Genomic DNA, 14,230 nt, shown 5'->3' with positions numbered 1-14,230 from the left:
TCATCATTATGTAATTCCTTTTCTCGCTAGATGCATTTTCTAATATTCCAGAGGAATCACAATTAATATTGGGTACAGGGAACTTCCTTGACTTGCTCCTAGTGTCAGGGACACTGGTTGTGAAAATTAATATTCGGGTTGCTTTTTCCCTTCAGAATCAATTCATTGAGTTAAAAAATTATTTTAAAACTTCCAGTTTTCTAAGAGTAATTAACATAAAATATTGAATATTAGCAAATATTTTTTCACATCTGCTTTTTTTTCTCGACTTATTAAATGCTGAATTTACATTCCTGGGACAAATACTAAAACCATTGTAAAGTACCTCTGCATATAATTTAAATAAGCAGGGTGACAATATACAGCCTTGACGTACTCCTTTTCCTATTTGGAACCAGTCTGTTGTTCCATGTCCAGTTCTAACTGTTGCTTCCTGAGCTGCATATAGGTTTCTCAAGAGGCAGGTCAGGTGGTCTGGTATTCCCATCCCTTTCAGAATTTTCCACAGTATATTGTGATCCACATAGTCAAAGGCTTTGGCATAGTCAATAAAGCAGAAGTAGATGTTTTTCTGGAACTCTCTTGCTTTTTTGATGATCCAGTGGATGTTGGCAATTTGATCTCTGGTTCCTCTGCCTTTTCTAAAACCAGCTTGAACATCTGGAAGTTCATGGTTCACGTATTGCTGGAAGAAGCACAAGCTGGAATCAAGATTGCCAGGATGCTGGGAGAAATTTCAATAACCTCAGATATGCAGATGACACCACCCTTATGGCAGAAAGTGAAGAGGAACTCAAAAGCCTCTTGATGAAAGTGAAAGAGGAGAGTGAAAAGTTGGCTTAAAGCTCAACATTCAGAAAACAAATATCATGGCATCTGGTCCCATCACTTCATGGGAAATAGATGGGGAAACAGTGGAAACAGTGTCAGACTTTATGTTTTTGGGCTCCAAAATCACTGCAGATGGTGAGTGCAGCCATGAAATTAAAAGACGCTCACTCCTTGTAAGAAAAGTTATGACCAACCTAGATAGCGTATTCAAAAGCAGAGACATTACTTTGCCGACTAAGGTCCATCTAGTCAAGGCTATGGTTTTTCCTGTGGTCATGTATGGATGTGAGAGTTGGACTGTGAAGAAGGCTGAGCGCCGAATAACTGATGCTTTTGAACTGTGGTGTTGGAGAAGACTCTTGAGAGTCCCATGGACTGCAAGGAGATCCAACCAGTCCATCCTAAAGGAGATCAGTCCTGGGTGTTCATTGGAAAGACTGATGCTGAAGGTGAAACTCCAGTACTTTGGCCACCTGATGAGAAGAGTTGACTCATTGGAAAAGACTGTGATGCTGGGAGGGATTGGGGGCAGGAGGAGAAAGGGATAACAGAGATGGCTGGATGGCATCACCGACTTGATGGACGTGAGTTTGAGAGAACTCTGGGAGTTGTGATGGACAGGGAGGCCTGGCGTGCTGCAGTCCATGGGGTCGCAGAGTCGGACACGACTGAGCGACTGAACTGAACTGGACTGAACTGAAAGTACCTCTACCACAAGGGGGCAGCATATCAACTGACTCCAAAAACAAACAAATTAAAAACCAAAATAAGTTTCCAGAATAAGTGCTACAGTCAACTTAAGTTTCTTTTTTTGTGTAAATTGTGCAGCAAGTCAGAAACCAATATAGTATCACAAAGGATGCTTGTCATTTTTGTGTCCTGGCTTGTAACATGACTTTTTTAGTAAGCATTAGCTTATTCTCTGATGAACCAGTTTTAATTTCAATGATATCTCTATATCTTTTAGAAGCTTACAGAGATGGACTTTATCCTTGTTTAGGAACTGGAGTTAAGCAGGCACTTTTCCTCCAAGTTTCACTTTATCAACTTCTGAAAGAGCATTCTGTTCCACTGCAACATTTTTATGAAATCTTGTGGGAATTACCGCATAGATAGGAGTGGCCAAAAGGAAGAGGGATCTTCACAGACAATCCTATAAGTGTCCCCGAATTGCCCATATGGGTGTTTCATTAGCAATACTCTTTTTAACAGGAGTGCAGCATCTTTAGGACTGAGTCTGCGTTTTTAAGAAGAGATCCAGGCTGTGTCACTTACTATTGGGATATAAGGAAGCCTGAGAATGCCAAGAGCTGAGGACCTAGGGAAGCTGAGCATGTAAGTATTATGCAGGCTTTGCTCCATCTCTAGCCAGCTGTAAGCTATGAAGAGAAGTTCTTCCCATAGTCCAGACAACTCCACTCAGGACAAAAATACGGGATTTGGGTCCTAAAATTTAGTAGCAATGAGGAGTCCTTTGGTGTCACAGATGAATGATTTATTGAGGGCAGGGTAATATATGTGCAGGTCAGAATTTTTCAACGGCTGAAACTGACATCTCTACAGTGTTGATACTATAAAAGCATCATTTCAAAGTTCTTTTGGTGGAGTTCACAGGAAGCTCCTAGGATTCTTGCCTTCTAATTGACATGAGCCAATTAGCGGGACTACTTAGTCACATCTAACATGTGTGGTTTATTGACAGGCTTTCCTGCATAGCATTTTATCCAACTAAGTTATTGAGTTTACCCAAGATCTCATTTTACTGTGGGACCTGTATATGACACCCATCCTATCACTAACAGTCATTCTTTTTCCCACAGCACTGGAAAGATGTTAACATCATGCCTGAGCTTTCCACTAACTTTTTCACTTTTAGCAAAAAGTGTTCCAAGAACGTGGCCTCTAAAACCCAGTAAGAAAGAAAAGTGAATGAGACACTGCCACTGAGTTACTCCGCTTATGTTTACAAGGTTCTGAAGCAGGTTTGCACTGACATGGGCATTTCGTTAAAGGCTGTGAGCATCATGAATTCTTCCCTTTACCGCACACTCAAAGTCTGTCTCAGACAAGGCCTTCCACCTGAGCTACTGCACAAGGTGCTCAAATGTCAACCCCAGGGAGATCTAAATAGCCTTGTGCTTGCTGCCCATAAGGGCGGTTGATTACAGTGGGTCTGAGGACACTAAGGCTATCACCAAGTACATCAGCCACAAGTTAATTGCCCTCAGGAGGGTTTGAGTAGCAAACACTAAAGTTTTTCCAGATCCATATATTTCTTAAAAATAGTAATAACTATAGCTCAGTAAAGTTTAATCTGTTTTATTTTTTGACCTTGTAGCATGATGCTTATTTTAAGATGTCATTCTTATAATGAGCTAAATATTTTCTGATCTCAAGTTTAATATATCTAGTGAAATTTGTTCAGAAGAAAAAAGTGGATTGCCTCCAATAATATTCCATTTTACTGCTTTACTAAAAAGGCAGTTCTGGTAGTTATTTTTCTAGGTAAGCCTTTAAGGAGTTCTGCAAAACCAAAGCTATTTTTCATAATGATGAATTATTTTTTCACCCCCATCCTTCCATGCTTATACAGTAGAATTTCCAGGGGTACCTTATGTGCCTGATGTGAATTAAGTCAAAAGTAAACAGAAAAAAACAGACATCTCAAGTTAATGATTTTATTGCTTATCTTTGTATGCTGCTACTGCTAAGTCGCTTCAGCAGTGTCCGACTCTGTGTGACCCCATAGATGGCAGCCCACCAGGCTCCCCCGTCCCTGGGATTCTCCAGGCAAGAACACTGGAGTGGGTTGCCATCTCCTTCTCCAATGCATGAAAGTGAAAAGTGAAAGTCATGTCGCTCAGTCATGTCCGACCCTCAGCGACCCCATGGACTGCAGCCTACCAGGCTCCTCCGTCCATGGGATTTTCCAGGCAGGAGTACTGGAATGGGGTGCCATTGCCTTCTCCCAAGGGAATATTCAATTTTACTGGAATATCTTCTTCTCATCTTTGTATGGGAAGATGCAAAAATCTGAGCTCACTGAAATTATTCCTGAGATATGAATCTTAAATATCTAGGGCAAAGATCCAGCATACAGAATGTTTCATTTGTCTCCATCCTGAATTCCCCTCAGGGCACACCTGTGGGGGCAAGTTGCAAGTGGCTGATGGCTTGATAGTTGACAACATTTGTTGTTTACTGAAATGGCAGGCAGCATTTTTAACCTACACATTTTTCATATGAACTTGCATTTCATGTTTGCCAGATTTAGAAAATAAAAATACACAATACCCAGTAAACTTCAAATAATGAATAACTTTTTTAGCATCGGTATGTTGTATGAAATATTTAGGCTAAATATTTTGTTACTGAACCAAATTTGTACTCACCTTGCATGCAATAAACCCAATCTACTGACACCGGCTTGTGGTGAAGGAAAGTGCAGCATTTATTGCGAAGTGTCAAACAGGAGTAGGAGGCAGCTAATATTCAGAATAATCTGAACTCTTCCTCACTGGGTTTCAAGGAAGCATTTTTAAAGGTCAGGTGGGAGGGAGTGGGACTTGGGGTGAGTGCTCAGCTTGTGCACAGTTCTCTGATTTATTGATGGTGAGGCAACAAGGCAGTTTACGGGGGTTAGCTTTGTCAGTCCTTTCGGGTTCCAGGAGGTCTGGGGATACATGCTCATGGTCATAAGGTAGTTAACTTCTTCCATTTGGTGGAGTTTTAGCATCTGGAAAACAACTCAGATGCTGAGTTATCTACATACTTCAGAGAGGAGCTAAAGATTCTCAGACTGCCATATGACTGATGTGTTGTTTAAATTCTTACCAGTTCTCCTGACCCAACTGCTGGTTTTATCTCTACATCATCACATCCTTTCAATCATTCATTCTTGAGTCAGGTTACTGTGACTTGGGGGAACCCTGGGAGACTACAGCTATTCTACAAACAAAAGGCAAGCAGAGGCCATTGAGGTGGAGGTCTGTCCTCAAAAGGCCCCATGGGGTCCTACTTGGTTACATTTTCAGTTGATCCAATTGCATTGTAAGTACCTAGGGCTTTTCTTTTTGTCTTTTAGCGGTCAAAGCTTTTTAAACATCACTTTTTAAATGCTTTGTATACTTTCAAATAATAATGCTAATGTAAATCTTTGTCATCACGTCAACTCTAAGGTGATGACAGTAGCATTGCTCCAACAAATGTGATATTGGACTATTTTGAGATCTGTTTAAAATAACGTTTTTACATTTCTAAGCATTGTAGGTAATATTAAAAAAAACAGTAAACATTAACATATGCTCTTTTAGCAACGTTTGAGAATGAACATTTTTAATCTTTTAGTTTATTCAAATAAATTATGGTTCAGTTCAGTTCAGTTCAGTCACTCAGTTGTGTCTGACTCTTTGCGACCCCAGGAATTGCAGCACGCCAGGCCTCCCTGTTTTGGAGATTTGTATCAGTTGACTTTGGTAAAAATAGCTACAAAAACAATATTGATTATGATGATTATTTAACTCAAGTTTCAGTTAGTTTTCAATTGGTCAAAATCTTTAAACAATAATAGTATCAATTCAGAGCCATTTTTTCCAGTTTGCCAAATCCAAAATCATAATTTGCCTCTATTTTTTTCTAATAGTTTTATAGTTTTAGCTCTTATATTTCGGTTGTTGATCCATTTTGAGTTAATTTTTGTATATGGGTTCAGGGTAAAGGCGGAGAAGGCAATGGCAACCCACTCCAGTACTCTTGCCTGGAAAATCCCATGGGCGGAGGAGCCTGGTAGGCTGCAGTCCATGAGGTCACTAAGAGTCAGACACGACTGAGCGACTTCACTTTGACTTTTCACTTTCATGCCTTGGAGAAGGAAATGGCAACCCACTCCAGTGTTCTTGCCTGGAGAATCCCAGGGACGGGGGAGCCTGGTGGGCTGCTGTCTATGGGGTCGCACAGAGTTGGACATGACTGAAGCAACTTAGCAGCAGCAACAGGGAAAAGGTCCAACTTTGTTATTTTGCATGTGGATAGCCAGTTGTTCCAGTGCCATTTGTTCAAGAGAATGTTCTTTCCTCTTTAAATGCTCCTGCACTTATAAAAAATCAATTGGATGTAGATGTGTGGATTTTTTTCTGAAATCTCAATTAGATTCCATTGGTCTATATGTCTTTCATGTAATCAGAACCACACTGTTTTGATTACTGTAGCTGTGTAGTAAATTTTGAAATTGCAAAATATGTGTCCTTCAACTTTATACTATTTCAAGACTGTCCTCACTGTTCAGGGCCCTTTGCAATACCATATGAATTTGAGAATAGGCTCTTCCATTTCTGCAAAACAAATTATTGGGATTTGATAAAGATTGCATTGAAACTTTAGATTGCTTTCATAGTATTTTCACCATAGCAGTATTGTTTCTAATCCATGAACGCACAATGTCTTCCCATTTATTTAGATCTTCTTTAATTTCATTCACAAATGTTTGATAGTTTTCAGTGTTCAAGTCTTTCCTCTCCTTGGTTAAATTTATTTCCATGGTTTTTTTTTTTTTTTTGGATGCTATAATATTATAAATGAAACTGTTTTCTTAACTTCGCTTTAGGATTGTTCATTGCTGGTGTATAGAAACACGATGGATTTCTGAGTGTACCTTGAAAATTTACTGAATTTGTTTATTAGCTCTAGTAGACTTTTTTTGGATGTTTTGCAGTTTTCTGCATATAGGTTCATGTTATCTGTGAGTATAGATAAGTTCAGCCATGTCAGACTCTTTGCAACCCCATGGACTATATAGTCCATGGAATTCTCTAGGCCAGCATACTGGAGTGGGTAGCCGTTCCCTTCTCCAGGGGATCTTCCCAACCCAGGAATCGAGCTGGGATCTCATGCATTGCAGGAAGATTCTTTACCAACTGAGCTACCAGAGAAGTCCTGTGAGTATAGGTAATTTCACTTTTTTTCTTTCCAATTTGAATGCCTTTTATTTATTTTTCTTGCTTAATTGCTCTGGCTAGAACTTCTACTGCAATATCCAGTAGCAGTGATGAAAATGGGTGTACTTATCTTGTCCTGATCTTAGAGGGAAAGCTTATATTCCTTCACCATTTATTATGATGTTAATTGTGTTATGAACTGTATTTAAATGTTAGGAATGATGTAAGGGAAGTATAGTCTCTCCCATGCTGTTAGTGAAATTTAAATATAAATATTTTAATGTTGTTCAGTCATCAAGTCATGTCCAACTCTCTGCAACCCCATAAACTGCAGCATGCCAGCTTTCTGTGTCCTTGACTATCTCCCTGAGTTTGGTCAAACTCATGTCCATTGATTTAGTGATGTCATCCAACCATCTTATCTTCTGTCACCCCTTTCTCTCACCCTCAGTCATTTCAGCATCAAGGCCTTATCCAGTGAATCGGCTCTCCACATCAGGTGGCCAAAGTATTGGAGCTTCAGTTTCAGCATCAGTCCTTCCAATGAATATTCAGGGTTGATATCCTTTGGGATTGACTGGTTTGATTTTAATGCTTTCTATTGGCAAAAAACCTTAAAACATAAATAAGTGCATATACTTTGCCTGAAAAATTCAACTTTTAATCATTTATCTTCATGAAAAGGTGGACATAACTGCAAAGAGTGTATTCATGTTTATGTCCATAGTCCCTTGCTTTTCATTCTCTTTTTTCCAGGTGTTAGTGTGGTGGAATTATGAACCTCTTCCAATTTTACTATTATAAAAATATTTTTTAATGCTCTTAGAGATGATGTTTTCAATACTGTAAGGAAAGCAACAGATAATAATAGTTTCTGTGTCTACAGTCACTAGCTTTTCATTTCAAAGGCCTTGAGAATGCGGAATTCAGTCTTCTCAAGGCATGACACTGATAGTGGAGATTTTGGCAATGAGGACACCATCCAGGCAGACAGGTACTTTTTCCAGGGCTTACATTTTGCCTGAAAGGAAGAATCAATTGCTCTTGGTTGCTGTAAGTTCTTCCTAATGCATCACTTAAATTAAGCAGTGGATGTGGTGGCTCATCCCTGGATAAGGAGTCAAGTGATGGGTTCAAGTATTTCTTAGGTACCTGACTTGCTGTGTAATACTTGCATCACTTTTCTCATCTGTGAAAAGCATAGGTCTAAAATGGCTTTGAAAGGGCATAAAAAAGTATTGATGGCAACAGGAACTTTCAGACATAGCTGGTAGCAATATAAAATGGTACAGCCACTTTGGAAGGCAGTTTGGCAGTTTCTTAAAAAACTAAACATACTCTTACCATATGGTCCAGCAATCACATTCCTTGATGTTTACCTCAGAGTTGAAAACTTTTTTCTACAAAAATGAAAACTCTGCACAAGAATTTTTATAAGCAGCTCTATTTATGATTCCCCAAACTTGGAAGCAACCAAGATGTCCCTCAGTAGGTGAATAGATAAACTGTGTACATTCAGACAATGAAATATTCTTTAGTGCTAAAAAGAAATGAGCTATCAAGCCATAAAAAGCCACAGAGGAAACTTAAATGTGTATTACTAAGTGAAAGAAGCCAGTCTAAAAGACTACTGTATGACTGCAACTAATAGGATGTTCTGAAAAAAGGTAAAACTTGGAGACTTGCCACAAAGATCAGTGGCTTCCAGGGGTGTGTGTCAGGGGAAGAGATGAAAAGACAGAGCGAGCGCGTGCACGGGCGCGCGCGCACACACACACACACACACACACACACAGAGCACAGAGGATTTTTAAGGCAGTGAAAATACTCTGTATGATATTATAGTGATGGATATATATCATTATACTTTTGTTCAAACCGACAGAATGTACAACACCAAGAGTGAACCCTAATGTAAACTATGGACTTTGGGTGATTATAAGTTAACGTAAGTTCATCCATTGTTTTAAAAAAGCATTCTAGTGAGTAGTGTTAATAATGGGGTGCCTATGCACCCCATGTGTCGGGGCGGGGGTACACTTCTCTTTCAATTTTATTGTAAACTAAAACTGCCTTTAAAAAATCTTAAAAAAAAAAAAACAGTAGAGATGCGAGCTGCAGGCATGCCTAATAACCACTCTGTTCTGTTGATTTAAGTCAGAAAAGCCTCTGTCCTTAGTCTCCATGAGGCATGCTTCAGAAATATCTATATTCATGACGAAAACCTTCCCGCTGCATTATTTTTGACAGAATCTTCATGGAAGAATTGAAGGGGTTCTCAGTCCTGTAGAGTTTATTTAGAGTCATATTCCTGGGCCCCATCACAGACCCTTTCAGATTATTTGAAGATTCTGCCAAGGATCCCAGATGATTCTGATGTGGCAAGACTTTCAGTATTTGAGAACCATTCATCGGAGAGGGCAATGGCACCCCACTCCAGTACTCTTGCCTGGAAAATCCCATAGATGGAGGAGCCTGGTGGGCTGCAGTCCATGGGGTCGCTAAGAGTCAGACATGACTGAGCAACTTCACTTTCTTTTTTTTTTTTTTTTTTTTTGTGGCTATTTTATTATTTTTTTTTATTTTAATTTTTTATTTTTTTTTCACTTTCACTTTTCGCTTTCACGCTTTGGAGAAGGAAATGGCAACCCACTCCAGTGTTCTTGCCTGGAGAATCCCAGGGACGGGGGACCCTGGTGGGCTGCCATCTATGGGGTCGCACAGAGTCAGACATGACTGGAGCGAGTTAGCAGCAGCAGCAGCAGCAGCATCTAAGCCATAGTCTTCATATGCTGGATTTGAATCCAGGCAGTTTGACTCTAGAGTACAGGCTCTTAAACCACTATACACTATTTCCTAAATTACCGAATGTCAGGAGCTTTTCATGGAAGACATGTTTCTTTAGAGATAAAAATGTGAGGCCTACCCACAGAGGTGGCAGATGTAAGACACAGATAAAGGGAAACCTGACTCCACCTCTTTATAACAGCTAGCAGGATGTTTGCTCTTCCAGAATATTAGCTCAGGTGTCTGGTTAAGAAAAAAAAAATCACTCGAAGTACTTTAGGTAAAGAGACTTAATGCAGAGAAGTGGTTACAGAGATGTTATAAAGGGTTGTGTTCAGCATCTCAGTCATGTCTGACTCTTTGCAAGCCCATGGACTGTAGCCCGCCAGGCTCCTCTGTCCATGGGATTTCCCAGGCAGAACACTGGAGTGCGTAGCCATTTCCTTCTCCAGGGGATTTCCATTTCCAATCCAGTATGTAACCAGGGTTTCCTACATTGCAGGCAGATTCTTAGAGATTGAGCTAGGGCTATTGTAGCAAAAAGGAGAAAGGGGTGTTACCCAGAGATAAGGAAGCTGTTAACACTCTGTTGTTGAGCTCTGAGTGTGGTGAGCTCTGGTATTTTCCTGTTGTTATCTTATCACAACATGTTTCACTATTTCATATTGTATAATTTCTGTACACTTATTAGCTTATATTTATTCTTTATTTGCTTCTCTCTGTTATCTGTAAAAAGTACCAAATTACTTGCTTAGCTCTCTGTTATCTATTCTCCACCTCCATCTACAGTAACAAGGATTGAGGACAATGACTTCGTTTCATCCACCTCTGCATCCTCATGTTTAGAGATGACCTTGACACAGGGCAAGTTGCTATAATTTTGAATAAGTGATGAAAGATGTAATAAAATTAATGTCTGCATTTCACAGCAAGTATGTTCACACAAATATTGCCTGTAACAATGAATAAATGATGTATACTCTTTATCTTGAATGAAACCAGTGAACATATGAATCTTCTCTAGTATCCCTATCAGGGACTAACATATGAACTAGTTGGATGTGTTAATTAAGAGAGTTCATTTAAAGAGACAGAAACCAACTTGAGCTGGTGTGGTCAGGATATATTCTCTCTGCTGACCCAGTTTTGAGAGGCTCAGCTCTCTGTAATCCAGCTTCCAAGATTCAGAGCTAGAGCTCAGTCTTACCACGTTGACAGTGTCCCCTTTGATCTGAGATTTGTCCCTGAGGAAACCCCTTTTTGTGACAACCAGATGGACAGAGGCAAAGGCATTGGCTGGACAGGGTACTGGATGCATAGATGGTACATTCCTGTGAGGACAGGCAAGACCTATGTTGCAGACAGTGTGAGGGCTCCAGTCATGTGAAAACAAGAAAGTAGGTGGCAAGGATTCTGATCCATCTGATACTACTGCTGATATGTGTGTGTGTGTGTGTGTGTGTGTGTGTGTGTGTGTGTTAGTCACTCAGTCGTGTCCGACTCTTTGTGACCCCATGGACTGTAGCCCACCAGGCTCCTCTTAATTTCAGACGTATGTAGCAGTAAGCAGCAGCTTGCAGCAAGCAGCAGCGAGCAGTAGCTGGAATCAGGGCCTTAGTTTCCCAGACCAAGAGTCCTAACCACTGGGCCCCAAGAGCCAGCAGGTGTGGCTATGGTCCCTAGTCTTTGCCTGCCTAGTTAAGAGCGAATTCAGGTGGTAAAGTAAAAAGTTTATAGAAAAGTACTTGTGGAAAGGTGTACAGGAGAATTCAGAGAGTTATACCTTTGGGAAATTTAAATCCTTTATAAAAGGGCAGTTTTCTGGTTCTTTGTCTTCCCTCAGGCCAATCATCTTGCTTTGTTTCCCCCTTGGTTAATTTGTCTCAGTATCCTCCCCCTGGGAGCACAGGCACAACTTAGCCACTTCAGTTCAGTTCAGTCGCTCAGTTGTGTCCGACTCTTTGCAACCCCGTGAATCACAGCACGCCAGGCCTCCCTGTCCATCACCAACTCCCGGAGTTCACTCAAACTCACGTCCATCGAGTCAGTGATACCATCCAGCCATCTCATCCTCTGTCGTCCCCTTCTCCTCCTGCCCCCAATCCCTCCCAGCATCACAGTCTTTTCCAATGAGTCAACTCTTCGCATGAGGTGGCCAAAGTACTGGAGTTTCAGCTTTAGAATCAGTCCTTCCAAAGAACACCCAGGGCTGATCTCCTTTAGAATGGACTGGTTGGATCTCCTTGCAGTCCAAGGGACTCTCAAGAGTTTTCTCCAACACCACAGTTCAAAAGCATCAATTCTTTGGCACTCAGCTTTCTTCACAGTCCAACTCTCACATCCATACATGACTACTGGAAAAACCATAGCCATGACTAGACGGACCTTTGTTGGCAAAGTAATGTCTCTGCTTTTCAATATGCTATCTAGGTTGGTCATAACTTTTCTTCCAAGGAGTAAGCGTCTTTTAATTTCATGGCTGCAGTCACCATCTGCAGTGATTTTGGAGCCCAGAACAATAAAGTCTGACACTGTTTCCACTGTTTCCCCATCTATTTCCCATGAAGTGATGGGACCAGATGCCATGATCTTCGTTTTCTGAATGTTGTGCTTAGCCGAGATGGATCTAAAAGTGAAGGCTTCCAGGAGGAGCAAGACTCATTATGGCCTAGAGTTATTCTCTGAGTTTTGACTCCAAGGAGCCTTTCTGCACATGTGTGGTAATTCCCTTATCCTTTACTCAGACACTGTTTTTGCCTCTCTTTGTCCTGGCCATGATTATTCCTTGAGATGTTTACAAGAGACAAAGATTCTCTGTTTACCCTGTTTCTGTTGTTATTTCCATTTCCAAGAGCAAATAGGGGGCTGGTTGTAAATTCTTCAACTGGAGGCCACCATCTCTTGCCTCAGGAAATACAAAGAGGAATCTGGCTGATTGTAAATGTCCAAACTGGAGCCAGTCTATCTCTTATCTCACTCTGTCCATGGAATTCTCCAGGCAAAAATACTGGAGTAGGTAGCCATTCCCTTCTCTAGGGGATCTTCCCAACCCAGGGGTTGAAGCTGGGTCTCCTGCATTGCAGGCAGATTCTTTACCATCTGAGCCTCCAGGGGAGCCCACTATTGCTGGTACTTGAGCTTATTGCATGGATTTGATTCAGTAGGGAGCAAACAGAAAGCAACTTTTTCTTTCTCCCTTTGAACCTTTAAATTTCCTTAAGGGAATTATTTTCTCGTCCTTAAAAAATCTTGGGGATATCTCACAGATGTGGGTGTTCCTTTCACATGTAATAACAGTTGATTTCTGTCACACAAAAGTTAATACATCAAATGTAATGTGAAAACTCAAATTTTTAGTTTGAAACTTCATTCTCTTAGCTCTGGCCCAAACCCACGATTGATGGGGGGAGGGATAACACTGATGTCTTCACTCTTTCCTTTCTAGACTTTGTTACCTGTTCACTAAGTACTCCTTTGAGTACTTACAGTAATAGATAGGAAAGTGGAAGGAGAATTAAGAGCAGAATTTGCTGGTTGGTGTGGTTGCCATCCAACAACAGGACGTTCAACAGAGTGGGTAACAAGTTGGTGACTCCTCTCACAGGACATTTTAACAAGTTCCTTGGCAATCCCTGGGTTCGATCTCTGAGTTGCAAAGATACCCTGGAGAAGGGAATGGCTACCCACTCCAGTATTCTGGCCTGGAGAATTCCATGGACAGAGAAGATTGGCAGGCTATAGTCCGTGGGGTTGCAAAGAGTCAAACACAACTGAGTGACTTTTACCTTTTGGCGATCCCTAGTGGAAACGTCTGACTATGGGCCATGCCCCCTTCAGCTGTTATTTTTGAGTCCTCTCTCAGCCCCTGAGCTTCTCATGGTCTTCTTTTCTGCTGGACTCTTGGTGCTCTCTGGGCAGTCTTCTTGGATGGAGTCCATTGTAAGATGACCACAGAAGAGTCCTCTTTGTCTTGCTTTCATTGAATGTGCAGTTTGTTCCCAGCACAGCTATAGTATCATTTTGGCTCCAGGCTGAAGCCACCTTAAGCACAACTTCTTCCCTTCCATCTTCCACAAGCAGGACTCAAATATTGATCTCTTTCAGCGTTAAAGCTCCACAGATCTGGGTTAAGATTTTCAGGTGGGGATATTTTGAAGGCTGCCCTGTGAGCAGGAGTGGATGAAAACTCTCCTTACCAACACTCATTGCAAGCCTTTTTATCTTGGTTTAGGGAGTCAAACTGACTGCACATCCTGTACTTGTAGCTAGAATCTCCTACAGGGAGTGGTCATACTTGATAACCATTGTATGTTTCTTGGCTTAGGCAGGTATGCTTAGCTGAGATGTAACATCCATGCTGCTTCTCAGCTTATCTGGCATTTCCTAAGCAGTGCCCAAGCTTTGCTGGCCCAGGTGCCCCCTACCTTAAGCTGCTCCATCTTCTTCCCCTTTCCCCACTTTCTCTCATCTCCATTACCCAGACACACAAAAGAAAGATCCTGGATGTTTTAACACTACAAATCATTAATAACAACATCTTCCTCTTTTTTGAGGGAAAGAAGGTGCCTCCACTGATACTTGATTGCCCAGCTTGAGTCATATCAAGTCAGCCCTGACTAGGTAGGCAAAGTTACTTACTGTGCATAACACTTCTCGGGGGCCCATTACTCTGAGAGGTG

The sequence above is a fragment of the Capra hircus genome (assembly GCF_001704415.2).
Source record: "Capra hircus breed San Clemente chromosome X unlocalized genomic scaffold, ASM170441v1, whole genome shotgun sequence".
Taxonomy (NCBI): domain Eukaryota; kingdom Metazoa; phylum Chordata; class Mammalia; order Artiodactyla; family Bovidae; genus Capra; species Capra hircus.
The sequence above is the reverse complement of the archived record's forward strand: the minus strand, read 5'-3'. Positions refer to the sequence as shown.